Source organism: Tachypleus tridentatus, chromosome 9, assembly GCF_004210375.1.
Source record: "Tachypleus tridentatus isolate NWPU-2018 chromosome 9, ASM421037v1, whole genome shotgun sequence".
Classification (NCBI taxonomy): domain Eukaryota; kingdom Metazoa; phylum Arthropoda; class Merostomata; order Xiphosura; family Limulidae; genus Tachypleus; species Tachypleus tridentatus.
Genome location: NC_134833.1, coordinates 27,970,154 through 27,986,815, shown reverse-complemented (window position 1 = coordinate 27,986,815; position 16,662 = coordinate 27,970,154). Strand labels below are relative to the sequence as shown.

The following is a 16,662-nucleotide window of genomic DNA, read 5'->3' as shown; positions in this document are numbered from 1 at the left end:
AATATATCATATTTTATCTTCAGTATTACTTCTGAAGTACTCCTCACATTTTATCACCACTCAAGTATTTGTTATATGTCATAAACCTCACCACTAAAGTACACTCAACCTCACTACTCATGTATTGATAACTTTTTATCAACCTCACCACCCAAATAACAGCCATTATTTACCTTTCTAGCCTCTCATATTTTTCACCCTCACCACTCAAGTTTTCGTCATCGTTTATTAAACTCACTACTCAAGTCTTGCCATCTTTTATCGTCAAACGTTTTCACAAGTCCATTTCCTCTTTAAATATTAAATATTAACCTCTGTCTTCTTCTCACATCCTTCTTCATCTTCTGTCTCAGTTGACCAATAATCATACTTCTCTGTTAAAAGTAACAATGAACGTTACAACCCATTGAAAAGTTGGATATTATGTAAACATATATAACCTACTGAGTATACGAAGACTATAAACGTCGTATAAGTTTGTGGAAATGTAAGGTAGTGAGTATCATATCCAGTTATATGTATGAAATGTATCACGAACATTATATCTATGTTGGAATATACATGTATTAACAAAGCTATAAACTTATTGGAAGTTCTTTTAGACGGTGTCTTAAAGATGTACTATTTTGACCAACTTTCAATATTGTTATAATTTTTTTTTCATTTATTTTCCTTGTTTCTCACAAAGTTTTAGGACTTCCACCAAAAAGCGTCATATACTTGAGTATTAAAACACAATTTAAGAGAGTTTATTGTAGAGGTTTAATGAAAAGACCACGTGACTGAAAGGATGAGTATGTTCGGTAACGGGATTCGAACCCGCAACTCACGAGTACAGCAGCCCTTATGAGGTCTCTACGATGAAATTATCTCTGATGATAACTATAATAACAATAAAAAAAATTACTTACAAAATGACTACGGAATTATATTGATGTATAGAATTACGTCTTAACATGGGCTGTCCACTTATTGAATATCAATAAAAACATATTCTGTAAAGCTGACATAACCTTCCGTTAACAAAAACATTTTCTGTAAAGCTGACATAACCTTCCGTTAACAAAAACATTTTCTATAAAGCTGACATAACCTTCCGTTAACAAAAACATTTTCTGTAAAGCTGACATAACCTTCCGTTAACAAAAACATTTTCTGTAAAGCTGACATAACCTTCCGTTAACAAAACATTTTCTGTAAAGCTGACATAACCTTCCGTTAACAAAACATTTTCTGTAAAGCTGAAATAACCTTCCGTTAACAAAACATTTTCTGTAAAGCTGACATAACCTTCCGTTAACAAAACATATTCTGTAGAGCTGACATAACCTTCCGTTAACAAAACATATTCTGTAAAGCTGACATAACCTTCCGTTAACAAAACATTTTCTGTAAAGCTGACATAACCTTCCGTTAACAAAAACATTTTCTGTGAAGCTGACATAACCTTCCGTTAACAAAAACATTTTCTGTAAAGCTGAAATAACCTTCCGTTAACAAAAACATTTTCTGTAAAGCTGACATAACCTTCCGTTAACAAAAACATTTTCTGCAAGCACAGACTTCGTTTCTTATGTCCCTGCATATCTAGGTGGTAAAGGCGATCGACTCGTAATCCGAAGGTTGCGGGTTCGAATCCCCGTCACACCCAAGGTGCTCGCCATTTCAACCGTGGGAGCGTTAAATCTCAATATTCGTTGATAAAAGAGTAGCCCAAGAGTTGGCGGTGGATGGTGATGACTAGCTGCCTTACCTGTAGTCTTTCACTACTAAATTAGGGACGGCCAGCGCAGATGGCCTTCGTGTAGCTTTGCGCGAAATTCGAATCAAACCAAATCGTTTCCTCTCACATGATCTTGTGTTACGTTCTCTGTAAACATGGAAAACGTTTCTTCTTATATAACCTTCTGTTCCCAAAAACATTCTATGCAAACACGGAAATCGTTTCATGAGATATAATCTTTTTTTAATGGGCACATACTTTATAAACACGAGAGGTATGACAGATAAACATTCGATAGTTTACTCGTGACGTAGTTTTTTTTTATTAAACGCTCAGTGTTGAAACCTTTGAGATGCTTTCTTTCTTACTGTCTCGTCACAGTGTTTAAAACAGTTAAGTACACCCGTTAATTCTATAGTGTCTGTGACTTAGTAAAAAACTTTCTAAACTTTATTTATTTTTGGTGCAAATAATTACCCGCAACATTCATTTCAAGTCTCGGTGAGAATCAGATCTCAAAATCAAAGCAACTTGTGATAAAGAAAGTGAAGTTTTCCCCTATGCACACGTGGGGTACAGAGTCAGTTAAGAGGCTCGTGTGAATTCGCGTACAATTGTTGGATGTGGTTTGTTTTGAAATTCGCACAAAAATACGCGAAGGCTATCTGTGCTAGCCGTCCCTAATTCAGCAGTGCAAGACTAGAGGGAAGGTAACTAGTCATTCCCACCGCCAACTCTTGAGCTACTCTATTATCAACGAATATTGGGACTGACTGTTACATTATAACGCCCCCACGGTTGCAAGGGCGAGTATGTTTGGTGTGACGGGGATTCGAACTCGCGACCACCGGATTACGAGTCGAGTGCCTTAACCACCTGGCCATGCCGGACCACGCATAATTGTACCTAATTGTGAATTAGTGAGCTAGAGGAAACACAGCAACCGGAACCAACGACACGGCGATCTATCACTTTCGTCGTTCACAGCTGAAAGTGTGGAGCATGTTCAAATGCATTGTATCTAGAACACCGGACCCTCGACCCACAGCCCGAAACGCTAACCACACTCTCGGCCAATGCAACATATGCAAAAGAAAGGGAAGGAAGTAGTAAGAATAAACCCACAGTGACAGTTTCGATATGAAAGACCAATAGGTGAGAAAGTGTGTTCACTTTTCGCTCGTGCTGTTCATGAATTGTGAGAATCAAGTAATATTCAGACCTCTTCTCCCTTCTCTACGGTTTCTATTTTCACTGACAAATTCTACATGGTTACTTCACGAGAGCAGGGCTGAAACACTAAGTTAAATACACTGATCCTACTTCCCTCCTGATTTGATTGTACAATAACGCTTCATAAACAGTTCACTAGTAATTCATCAGATTTTCACAAGATCAGACGCGTGTTACACAAATACACTTTGGATACGTTAACCTAAGTGACACTGGTTATAGGTGTCGTGTTTAGTACGATAACCCAGGTTATTGTTGTACTGTGTCGTGATTTTTTTAAGTGGAAAGAAAACTCGTGAGTTTCTGCATCACATAAGGGATTATAGGTGTGAAATATTTCTTAATTATTTTGAAAAGTATCGTGTTCAAACTTGCCCATTTAGGGGTTTTTGATATTTACCGATTAATTTGATGAGGTTTCAGACTGCTGCCGTTATAGAAATGTTTCCAGTGTTTGTTGCTGGTGGTTTTGGTATATGTTGGTGTGAGATATTTGATGGTTGAGCATTAGTTTGATCAGTCGTTTTGTTAGGCTGCTGTTCAGTAGTTGTATTTCAGTCGTGGCTGTGTTTGTTTGTTCAGTGTATGGTTGTTTACGAACCACTGCTGCATAAGTAAGTGGAAATTGATGTTATTGTAATTACTTTTTGTGCGTTGTTTGTTTCCGTCGTTTTGTATTTATTTCTGTAGTTTGGAATTTAGGGTGCGTGTTGTAAATTCTCATTTTGAAGTCTTCATATAGAGGACAGAATCGAGTCACTTTTGTTTGAAACCGGTTAACTCTTTATTACTATTTTTAAAATAAATCATTTTTCCTCCATCGGATAGCAGATAGCTGACTCTAAGTTTATGTATAAGTAAAAAAAAGGTTTACTCAGACACACTGAGTCATTGAAACTACAGACAAAATTATCCTTCTTAACTTGGAACTGAACCCGTCTAAAGACGTCAAAATATTTTTTTTTATATTTTTTCACTCACCAAATGTAATTTACGCCATTGTTGTTGTTGTTTTTCTAACGTCAGGTGGAAAAACAAAACATCAGTTGATTTTACTATCACTCTCTAACGTACAGAGTGCGGTGATGCGCATATAAACCCAATTTATCTTGTGAAGAAGTCAATAGTAGAATAATAGAGTGACTCGTAGTTTCCAGAAAGACACAGAAAAGACCAGTCAATAAAACACAATGAGTTACAGTTTCTTGAAGGATCCAGACAGGGGGAAAATCGCTTAATATACTTCAAAAACAAATTAATTGAACGTAACGTTATTGACAAACGTTTTTAAACGAAAAAAAAATAAGTAAACTCAGCGTGTGTGGTATATTTAAGAAAAATCAAATGCGTATTAGTACATAAGCAGATTAAACGAGTAATAAGTAAGTGAAAGAAGTAAAAGTGTACTAATCACGTAAAAAGTAAACGCGTAATAAGACAATAAACAGTGTAAATGTGTATTAAGCTCTTAAACAGCGTAAAGTTAAATATTAAACAGCGTAAACTCGTACAATCGCATAAACATATGAGCATGTATTAAACACGTAAACAAATTAAACATATGGTAATATTAAACAGAGTAAAAGCATACTAAAATAATAAACATATATTAATATATAAGCAGATAAACGCATGCTAAACACATAAATAGACTTTTTTCTATAGGTTTGTATGTTTATTTTTGAATTTCGCGCAAAACTATTTGCGCTAACCGTCCCTAATTTACCAGCGTAAGTGTAGAGGGAATGCAGCTAGTCATAATCACACGCCACCAACTCTTGGGCTGCTCTTATACCAACGAATAGTGGGATTGACCGTCATATTATAACGCCCCCACAGCTAAAAGGACGAGCATGTTTGATGTGGAGAGAATTTGAACCACGACTTTAGTTTACGAGTCGAGTGCCCTAACCACCTGGCTATGTCCGGCCTTTTTCTATAGGACGTAAATAAAGTAAATTTCTACTCAATATATTTACGTAACATCGTTATACTAGCCTTTTCTACGACTTGATTTACGTTTTTTTAGAATCATATCTTTAAGTTTTTAACTCAGAAATCACAAAAATATTGAAACGTTTAAAAACAAACTTCCTAGAAACAAGTAAAGATTTGTTAGGGGTAGTGCATTCATGTTGGATTTTAAAATGAAACACAGGCAGAAGTTTAGATGATTTCACTGATTAATTTTTATAATTTCCTTCAATCTCCGTTTTAGTATTATGTTCATTGAGAATATTTAATTGTTTTTTTAATTGTGCTATTAATATCTTCAATAATCGATAAAATGGAGCGCATGCATAAACCTAGACTAGTGTGATAGTCATTTATTCGCATTGTTACAAATACGTATCCTCTCTCGTACAAGTAAGACTGAAATGGAAGTCTTGATATGATATACCTCGTCCATTGGTTTTTGTTTTAGTAGCAACTTTTAACATTTACAGGTATTTCATAATTTGACAGAACAATAAAAAAAACGATCAATGGATTACCATTGACGACAAATATCGATTCTTAGACGACTGTCAAGAGTTGAGGCACCATGGAAGTCTCTAAATACAAAGTAATTAAGGAAACGTCTCATATTATCTGTACACTAATCAAAGAAAGAAACATTCAAACCGTCTGATAAAATGATGTCAAGAAAGAAAACCTCTGGTATTATCTGTACATTAATCAAAGAAATAAACTTTTAAAATGTTAAATAAGACAATGTCAAAAAGTAAATGTCTAGTATTCTCTGCACACTAATCAAAGAAAGAAACTTTTAAACCGTTTGATAAAACGATGTCAAAAAAGAAAATGTCTGATATTATCTGTACATTAATCAAAGAAAGAAACTTTTAAACCGTTTGATAAAACGATGTCAAAAAAGGAAATGTCTAGTATTATCTGTACATTAATCAAAGAAAGAAAATTTTAAACCGTTTGATAAAACGATGTCAAAAAAGGAAATGTCTAGTATTGTCTGCACACTAATCAAAGAAAGAAACTTTTAAACCGTTTGATAAAACGATGTCAAAAAAGGAAATGTCTAGTATTATCTGTACATTAATCAAAGAAAGAAAATTTTAAACCGTTTGATAAAACGATGTCAAAAAAGGAAATGTCTAGTATTGTCTGCACACTAATCAAAGAAAGAAACTTTTAAACCGTGTGATAAAACGATGTCAAAAAAGGAAATGTCTAGTAATATCTGTACATTAATCAAAGAAAGAAAATTTTAAACCGTTTGATAAAACGATGTCAAAAAAAGAAATGTCTAGTATTCTCTGCACACTAATCAAAGAAAGAAACTTTTAAACCGTTTGATAAAACGATGTCAAAAAAGAAAATGTCTGATATTATCTCAACATTAATCAAAGAAAGAAACATTTAAACCGTTTGATAAAACGATGTCAAGAAAGGAAATGTCTAGTATTATCTGTACATTAATCAAAGAAAGGAACATTTAAACCGTTTGATAAAACGATGTCTAAAAAGGAAACGTCTGGTATTATCTGTATATTAATCAAAGAAAGAAACTTTTAAACCGTTTGATAAAACGATGTCAAAAAAGGAAATGTCTAGTATTATCTGTACATTAATCAAAGAAAGAAACTTTTAAACCGTTTGATAAAACGATGTCAAAAAAGGAAATGTCTAGTATTGTCTGCACACTAATCAAAGAAAGAAACTTTTAAACCGTTTGATAAAACGATGTCAAAAAAGGAAATGTCTAGTATTATCTGTACATTAATCAAAGAAAGAAAATTTTAAACCGTTTGATAAAACGATGTCAAGAAAGGAAATGTCTAGTATTATCTGTACATTAATCAAAGAAAGAAACATTTAAACCGTTTGATAAAACGATGTCAAAAAAGGAAACGTCTGGTGTTATCTGTATATTAATCAAAGAAAGAAACTTTTAAACCGTTTGATAAAACGATGTCAAAAAAGGAAATGTCTAGTATTGTCTGCACACTAATCAAAGAAAGAAACTTTTAAACCGTTTGATAAAACGATGTCAAAAAAGGAAATGTCTAGTATTATCTGTACATTAATAAAAGAAAGAAACTTTTAAACCGTTTGATAAAACGATGTCAAAAAAGGAAATGTCTAGTATTGTGTGCACACTAATCAAAGAAAGAAACTTTTAAACCGTTTGATAAAACAATGCCAAGAAAGAAAATGTCTGATATTATCTCTACATTAATCAAAGAAAGAAACATTTAAACCGTTTGATAAAACGATGTCAAGAAAGGAAATGTCTAGTATTATCTGTACATTAATCAAAGAAAGAAACATTTAAACCGTTTGATAAAACGATGTCAAAAAAGAAAACGTCTGGTGTTATCTGTATATTAATCAAAGAAATAAACATTTGAACCGTTTGATAAAACGATGTCAAGAAAGGAAATGTCTAGTATTATCTGTACATTAATCAGAGAAAGAAACTTTTAAACCGTTTGATAAAACGATGTCAAAAAAGGAAATGTCTAGTATTGTCTGCACACTAATCAAAGAAAGAAACTTTTAAACCGTTTGATAAAACAATGCCAAGAAAGAAAATGTCTGATATAATCTCTACATTAATCAAAGAAAGAAACATTTGAACCGTTTGATAAAACGATGTCAAAAAAGGAAACGTCTGGTGTTATCTGTATATTAATCAAAGAAAGAAACTTTTAAACCGTTTGATAAAACGATGTCAAAAAAGGAAATGTCTAGTATTGTCTGCACACTAATCAAAGAAAGAAACTTTTAAACCGTTTGATAAAACGATGTCAAAAAAGGAAATGTCTAGTATTATCTGTACATTAATCAAACAAAGAAAATTTTTAACCGTTTGATAAAACGATGTCAAAAAAGGAAATGTCTAGTATTCTCTGCACACTAATCAAAGAAAGAAACTTTTAAACCGTTTGATAAAACGATGTCAAAAAAGAAAATGTCTGATATTATCTCTACATTAATCAAAGAAAGAAACATTTAAACCGTTTGATAAAACGATGTCAAGAAAGGAAATGTCTAGTATTATCTGTACATTAATCAAAGAAAGAAACATTTAAACCGTTTGATAAAACGATGTCAAAAAAGGAAACGTCTGGTGTTATCTGTATATTAATCAAAGAAAGAAACTTTTAAACCGTTTGATAAAACGATGTCAAAAAAGGAAATGTCTAGTATTGTCTGCACACTAATCAAAGAAAGAAACTTTTAAACCGTTTGATAAAACGATGTCAAGAAAGGAAATGTCTAGTATTATCTGTACATTAATCAAAGAAAGAAACTTTTAAACCGTTTGATAAAACGATGTCAAAAAAGGAAATGTCTAGTATTATCTGTACATTAATCAAAGAAAGAAACTTTTAAACCGTTTGATAAAACGATGTCAAAAAAGGAAATGTCTAGTATTATCTGTACATTAATCAAAGAAAGAAACTTTAAACCGTTTGATAAAACGATGTCAAAAAAGGAAATGTCTAGTATTGTCTGCACACTAATCAAAGAAAGAAACTTTTAAACCGTTTGATAAAACAATGCCAAGAAAGAAAATGTCTGATATTATCTTTACATTAATCAAAGAAAGAAACATTTAAACCGTTTGATAAAACGATGTCAAGAAAGGAAATGTCTAGTATTATCTGTACATTAATCAAAGAAAGAAACTTTTAAACCGTTTGATAAAACGATGTCAAAAAAGGAAATGTCTAGTATTTGTCTAGTATTATCTGTACATTAATCAAAGAAAGAAACATTTAAACCGTTTGATAAAACGATGTCAAAAAAGGAAACGTCTGGTGTTATCTGTACATTAATCAAAGAAAGAAACTTTTAAACCGTTTGATAAAACGATGTCAAAAAAGGAAATGTCTAGTATTGTCTGCACACTAATTAAAGAAAGAAACTTTTAAACCGTTTGATAAAACGATGTCAAAAAAGGAAATGTCTAGTATTATCTGTACATTAATCAAAGAAAGAAAAATTTAAACCGTTTGATAAAACGATGTCAAAAAAGGAAATGTCTAGTATTCTCTGCACACTAATCAAAGAAAGAAACTTTTAAACCGTTTGATAAAACGATGTCAAGAAAGGAAATGTCTAGTATTATCTGTACATTAATCAAAGAAAGAAACATTTAAACCGTTTGATAAAACGATGTCAAAAAAGGAAAGGTCTGGTGTTATCTGTATATTAATCAAAGAAAGAAACATTTGAACCGTTTGATAAAACGATGTCAAGAAAGGAAATGTCTAGTATTATCTGTACATTAATCAAAGAAAGAAACTTTTAAACCGTTTGATAAAACGATGTCAAAAAAGGAAATGTCTAGTATTGACTGCACACTAATCAAAGAAAGAAACTTTTAAACCGTTTGATAAAACAATGCCAAGAAAGAAAATGTCTGATATTATCTCTACATTAATCAAAGAAAGAAACATTTAAACCGTTTGATAAAACGATGTCAAGAAAGGAAATGTCTAGTATTATCTGTACATTAATCAAAGAAAGAAACATTTAAACCGTTTGATAAAACGATGTCAAAAAAGGAAACGTCTGGTGTTATCTGTATATTAATCAAAGAAAGAAACATTTGAACCGTTTGATAAAACGATGTCAAGAAAGGAAATGTCTAGTATTATCTGTACATTAATCAAAGAAAGAAACTTTTAAACCGTTTGATAAAACGATATCAAAAAAGGAAACGTCTGGTGTTATCTGTACATTAATCAAAGAAAGAAACTTTAAAACTGTTAAAAAAGACAATGTGAAAAAAGGAAACGTCTTGTATTATCTGTACATTAATGAAAGAAACATAAACTGTCAAATCGTAGTTAAAACGATTTCAGTTAAGGAAATATCTGTTATTAGTTGCATATTTAATAATGAAGTTGTTTTGAATTAAGCACAAAGCTACACAATGAGCTGTCTGTGCTAAACAAAAATAAAAGTTTTAAAACCGCTAGATAGGACAATATCAATAAAAGAAACCTTTGGTATTATTGTACATTAAGCAAAGAAATAGAAAACCGCCAGATAAGACGATATTAATTAACAAAATATCTGGTATTATCTACACAATAAGCAAGATAAACTTATAATCCCTTAGATAAGACGATGTGGATCTGGGAGTTCATATCATCAGCTTATAATTAAATTATAGTAAAATTTATTAACAATAAATATCAGAAAAACATTACTCAGATTGTGTGTCGCTTACATCAAGAAAAATAGTTTGACGTTTAACAGTACAGCTCCCTCTATTATATATTTCCTTTTTATCCAACAGTGCTGGGTTGAAACCCTAATATTTGTTTTCCATGTAGCATAGTTTTTGATCACTGAAAGCTAACACTAACAGGCACATGCATCTTGCTAATATATAGTTGTGTTGTAGAGTAGTGGCATAAAGTAACAAGTCTTTGTTTATAAGATTGGAACATTTAACTGAAAGATAAACAGAGATCAGACTTCAACTGGAAAACAAGTAATGGAAGCAGTAGTTTTAAGACATAAATTTATGCAGAAAGATACATGTTCTTAGAGACTTGAAATTCATAATGTTTGGGGTTTGTTAGCCTGGATCAGACAGATAAGAGTATATCAGACAACTACATATTTTATAACTCCCGGAGATTTGCAAAGAGCACAAAAAACAAACAGGGGATAAAACACCTTTGGATGTAAGTTTATATATATATATATATATATATTACTGAATTACCTCGACATAAAAATAGTCGCTAGCGAACGTTGTTTTTTGTGTCAAACGTAACGTTATCGTTAGTGAGAAAAATATTAAAAACTGTAAAATGAACAATGCTTTTATCAAGTGTGACATTTTCTTTAATCAAAACAATATTAACCGCTGTAAAATGAATATTAATTATGTTATATCAACTGTTATGTTTTCTCTAATCACAAAAGTATTAGCCACTGTAAAATGATCAATGTTTTTATCAAGTGTGACGTTTTCTTTAATCAAAATAGTATTTTTAATATTGTATAAAGTCTAACACAAGTTTCTAATGATTAAATACATCGTATGAGATATATTATTTTTTGGTTAAACTTTGTTGGAAACGCCTTTTGTAACAAAATAAAAGTTATACCTTCAATTCAAAGGTCATCATATATTCTCCTATCTCTTACAAAGGAACGTGTGTGTGCATTAGTATTAATTTGTAAAATGACTTTATATCAGACGAATCAACTTAAGTGTGATTGCTTAATTTCAGTAGATTTTAGTTACTGTTAAATAATTACTTCATAATTTTCTTCATCAACGCATTCGTTCTAAGGTTTCATTTTATTACAATGGAAAATTAGAAATAAATCGATGGATTAACACCTTCTATCGTCAAGAGAACATTAAAATGCAAGCACTCTAAGGTTTCGGTTGAAAGTCCCTATATCAGTAGCCCATATAGTGCAAAAATTAGACATTTTGTTCAAGAGAGGTGATATTTTTGTTGCATAATTCATAATATCACGCTTGATAAATTATACGGATAAAACCAACTAGTGAAGGAAAAAAGGATTAAAATATACAGATAAAAGGATATAATCTTACGTTATTATACTAAATCACATTTCTAATATTTTCATAAGTTTGATAACTATTACAAGCGGTATATATATACACACTACAGCTTCCAGAGATGTGAGTTTATGTGATTTGTTCTGTATGATTTCTCTTTGTCTGAAAGGAAATAATACGTTTTATTAATTACCGGTGAAAATGAATTATTTTGTTAGTTTGCGAAATTTAATGTGTTTTTCTTTTTAACAAACAACCTTTAATTGGAATATGTTATTCTAATATTTTTACTGTTGCGCCGCCAAAGTTTTACTCAATTGAACATTTATCTCAAGAGAGTATGTCTGAATGAAAATATTATTCGTATAATTTGGGTTTTCGTTTCGATTTTAATTAGTTTTGAATATTTCATACACAGTATATGTTAATGTATGTTATTCTTGTGGTTATAACAAAGACGTAGTTTACAAGTTATTTGATATATAATATTGCTTCACATTAGAGCATTCACCCTTGTTCATTTAAAATGTTCACGTCTTTCTTAACTCTCTCTGGAAACTTGTGTCTGCTCAACAAAGATATTTATCCGTCATATATAATACAAGGAGAAAGTCGATCAGAAATATTGTACATATACCACGTAATTATAATCTCTCTAACCTACACGCAAGAAGAGAAAGCTCAGCTTATAAGAAAGGTCAAGCAAGCACTAAGACTGTGCCGTATAAAATATCTTCCCTGACTTACCCAAACCTTAAGAAGAGAAGAGAAGCTTATAACAACTGTTAAACTGTTAAAGTGTACCACGTAAAAATGTCTTCTCTGACTTACTCAAGCACTAGGTAAAAAAGCCGACTTTCAACAATTACTAAATTTCAAGGCCGCACCACGTAAAATACCTTCCGTGTCTCACTATGTTGTTAAGGGGGAAAGAAATCGAGATAAGCCTAACAACTAAACACTAAAATGTCGAAACGTGTTTTCTGTCATAATCGAAAATTAAAGGAAGATTAGTACAGCTTCTCATCAAAGCAGAACTACAAATTAACTTAAGAAATACTGCTGTTAATTTTAGGTAACAAATTAACTGGAAGTATACAGTGTGATAAAACAACATAAAAGAAAATAAAACTTACATTCAATTGCGGATTTAAGGATGAGTAGGCCTAGGGGTTAATAATTTTTGTGGGCTCTACGTCCCATTTAATTTGAAATCAAATAAATTTATCAATGGGCACTCATTAAGACCATTGACTCTGGGGCTGAGACCCTTTAGCACCAACTTAAATATGCCACTGCTTAGGCCGATTATAATAAATTGTTTCATCGGTTAGGTACCTTCACAATTATGGAGACTTTCGGCCGAGCTAGGCTTACCTGCTATACACTTTATGCTAAGGTTATTACTACGCACTTAATATTATTTCGTGTAAAGATATTTTTCTCATTAAAATATTAAGAATACTAGACTGTAATACGTTGAGATGTATCATTAGGTTCAGAACAAAGTGTGAGTTATTAATTTCATTGCTAGAAATAAAATATTTTACGTCATAAAGTTATATAGTCATGGTTTAATTCCGTCTTTTTAAGTATTAATAAAATAATATCTTTGAGATCAAATATGTATAATTTGTGTTAATAATAAAATACTGACCTCCTGCCCGCTGAAGGAAGGGACAATGTAAACTCGTATGGTGTCCCAGAGAATTAAAGACAAAAGTGCAGAAGGCACATATATAACAGTGATTGAATCCAGAAAAATCAATATTCAAATTTACATTCTGCCCACATACAATCAGATACTAATCAATGACATTACATTAAGAAAATTCTGGTTGACTCCAAGTGCTGTTGACGAACTGTTAGCAACAACCTAATCTATTCATGACAGAGATACTGTAAACTGCATAATATTTTACACCAATAAACACAAAATTTTACGACTTATGTCTCAGTTAAACCAGTAAGAGCGTTCGCATTTTTAAGTGCAAAATTTCATCTTAGTTTACGCCAGTAATAGTAATATAAATACTATTAAAAATTAAGTACACTTCAATTTATATAAGTAATCGCTAAAGCACTATTATCTAACAATTATAGGTTTCTTACCCTAGTAACACTGGCATGTGCTAGTTTGCACCTTTAACAACATACTTACTGTTAACTACTAAACTTTGTTTACGCTGTAACTACTGACGACCAATTTTACTGTAAGTTGAGTTACACAAGTAAAATATACTATTACCTACTAATTACACCAGAAACAACTAACATACAGTTTTACTATACATTAGTTTATTTCAAGTACATCATAGTTACTATTACCAGTAATTACACCTTAGTTTAAACCAGAAACAACTAACATACAGTTTTACTATACATTAGTTTATTTCAAGTACATCATAGTTACTATTACCAGTAATTACACCTTAGTTTAAACCAGAAACAACTAACATATAGTTTTGCTATACATTAGTTTATTTCAAGTACATCATAGTTACTATTACCAGTAATTACACCTTAGTTTAAACCAGAAACAACTAACATATAGTTTTACTATACATTAGTTTATTTCAAGTACATCATAGTTACTATTACCAGTAATTACACCTTAGTTTAAACCAGAAACAACTAGCATACAGTTTTACTATACATTAGTTTGTTTCAAGTACATCATAGTTACTATTACCAGTAATTACACCTTAGTTTAAACCAGAAACAACTAGCATACAGTTTTACTATACATTAGTTTGTTTCAAGTACATCATAGTTACTATTACCAGTAATTACACCTTAGTTTAAACCAGAAACAACTAGCATACAGTTTTACTATACATTAGTTTATTTCAAGTACATCATAGTTACTATTACCAGTAATTACACCTTAGTTTAAACCAGAAACAACTAGCATATAGTTTTGCTATACATTAGTTCATTTCAAGTACATCATAGTTACTATTACCAGTAATTACACCTTAGTTTAAACCAGAAACAACTAGCATATAGTTTTGCTATACATTAGTTTATTTCAAGTACATCATAGTTACTATTACCAGTAATTACACCTTAGTTTAAACCAGAAACAACTAGCATATAGTTTTGCTATACATTAGTTTATTTCAAGTACATCATAGTTACTATTACCAGTAATTACACCTTAGTTTAAACCAGAAACAACTAACATATAGTTTTGCTATACATTAGTTTATTTCAAGTACATCATAATTACTACTAATTACACCAGAAACAACTAATATGTAGTTTTACTAAACATTAGTTTAGACCAAGAACATTTTGTGTATTAACAAGTATTTTACTCTACTGTGGCTTCACGTATACTATTAGCAGTTCTCTTAGTTAACAAGACTATGTCAGTGTCTCCATTCTTTAAAATATTTTACATATTTCAGTTTAAAACTGAAACGCTGACACCGTATTTTCCAGACTATGTATTGATTTAGGAAGCATATGAACATTGTGGTATCAATAGATTTCAGTCCACAAGCCAGAATATGGGTGTTGTATATATATAATCATATAGATTGTCAACCACAAACGAAACACTGATATTTATTGACCATCTCCCCCAGTATATTTTAACAGTTTGTTAAATAGTTCAGTAATATCACTTATAACATACTTCCTTACGATAATGCTAACTTAGTGCCTCAACTTATAACATACTTTCTTACGATAATGCTAACTTAGTGCGTCATTTCATGTTTTGTCTGGTCATATTAACAGAAGTTTTGACGAAACGCGAAATGTCTACAAAGCCAGAATGTGGAAGATTTTGATTAATTTTATATCTTTAGCTAATCATTTATTTAAAAGAAATTAAAACAGCAATGCTTAAAGCCAATAATACTTTTTAAACTATCTTCTCCATGCCGAAGAAAAGAAAACAACCTACACTTAACTTACCAAACCTCATAATCACACTAATCGGAAAAGGTTTGTCAACTTTGATAAAGAAGTACTTCCTCAGAACGTGCGAGTGGGTAACTACCATAAGCCTAAAAGTTTCAAAGTTGCCGTACAGGACTGACCGGCCATCCTATCGCAGCTCTGAAACCCGATGTTGGAGTGTTGCCAAGTTGCCCCTGGTAACAAGATAGTGGTTTCCGAAGGCGGTCGGTAGAGTCTGATTACTGGAGCTAGGGTGAGTCTACTTGTCATACGCCTTTGAGTCTACACGCGAAGCTACTCATGCGCAGTCGCAGAAGCTCAGGTCGCTCCGAAAAACTGTCATTCTGCTAATCATTCCGACGGAGCCAACCTAAAGTCATCTCTCCTGACAAATTATTGTCGTTAATACCAGCTTATTAGACATGAAACACTTTTTTTTTATATTAATACAAAAAAACTGTACTGAAGACGAAAGTGTGACGTCGGTATTGTTTTGTTTACATTTGTAGAATAAAAACGTTCGGGTAAATGTCAGTCATTTGCATATACCCAGGAATGGATACTTGTAAACGATTTTCACCAACCTTGTCAAACATGATACTGTGTCCATTATTATTCTCTTACTTTTTAGAATACAGATATCAGATTTTGATTTTTTAAGTGTGTGCCCATAATAAGTTGTTAATTAACCAGTAACGAGACATCTAGAGCCAAGGATTATCATGTCATTAGGCTTACACAAATGATATTCGAATGTTAATTTTTTCAAGCATTTCAACCAAGAAGTAGTAAAATACATGTTTATTAATTTAGAAATATGTCCACCTTATACTAAACGTCAGCTGATACGAAAATATGAACGACATACTCACCTGTACTGAAAGTCAACAAATATTAGTGTGAACAACATACTCACCTGTACTGAAAGTCAATAATATTAGTGTGAACAATATACGCACCTGTACTGGAAGTCAGTAATATTAGTGTGAACAATATACGCACCTGTACTGGAAGTCAATAATATTAGTGTGAACAATATACGCACCTGTACTGGAAGTCAGTAATATTAGTGTGAACAATATACGCACCTGTACTGGAAGTCAATAAATATTAGTGAACAGTATACTCATCTGTACTGAAAGTCAAGAAATATTAGTGTGAACAATATACGCACCTGTACTGAAAGTCAACAGATATTTATATGAACAATATACTCCTGTGTTCTGAAAGTCAGTTAATATTAGTAAACAATATACGTTCCTGTACT

General features: G+C 31.7%; 1 protein-coding gene across 1 annotated transcript in view; it reads right to left on the bottom strand.

The window, feature by feature from the left end:
* LOC143227049 (GTP-binding protein Di-Ras2-like) overlaps positions 1-15,626 on the bottom strand; it is a 36,316-nt gene extending 20,690 nt beyond the window's left edge. The window contains exon 1 of the mRNA XM_076458595.1: positions 15,411-15,626. The gene's annotated coding sequence lies outside the window, so the exon portion shown is untranslated. The remainder of the gene's footprint in view (positions 1-15,410) is intronic.
* Positions 15,627-16,662: the final 1,036 nt, after the last annotated feature.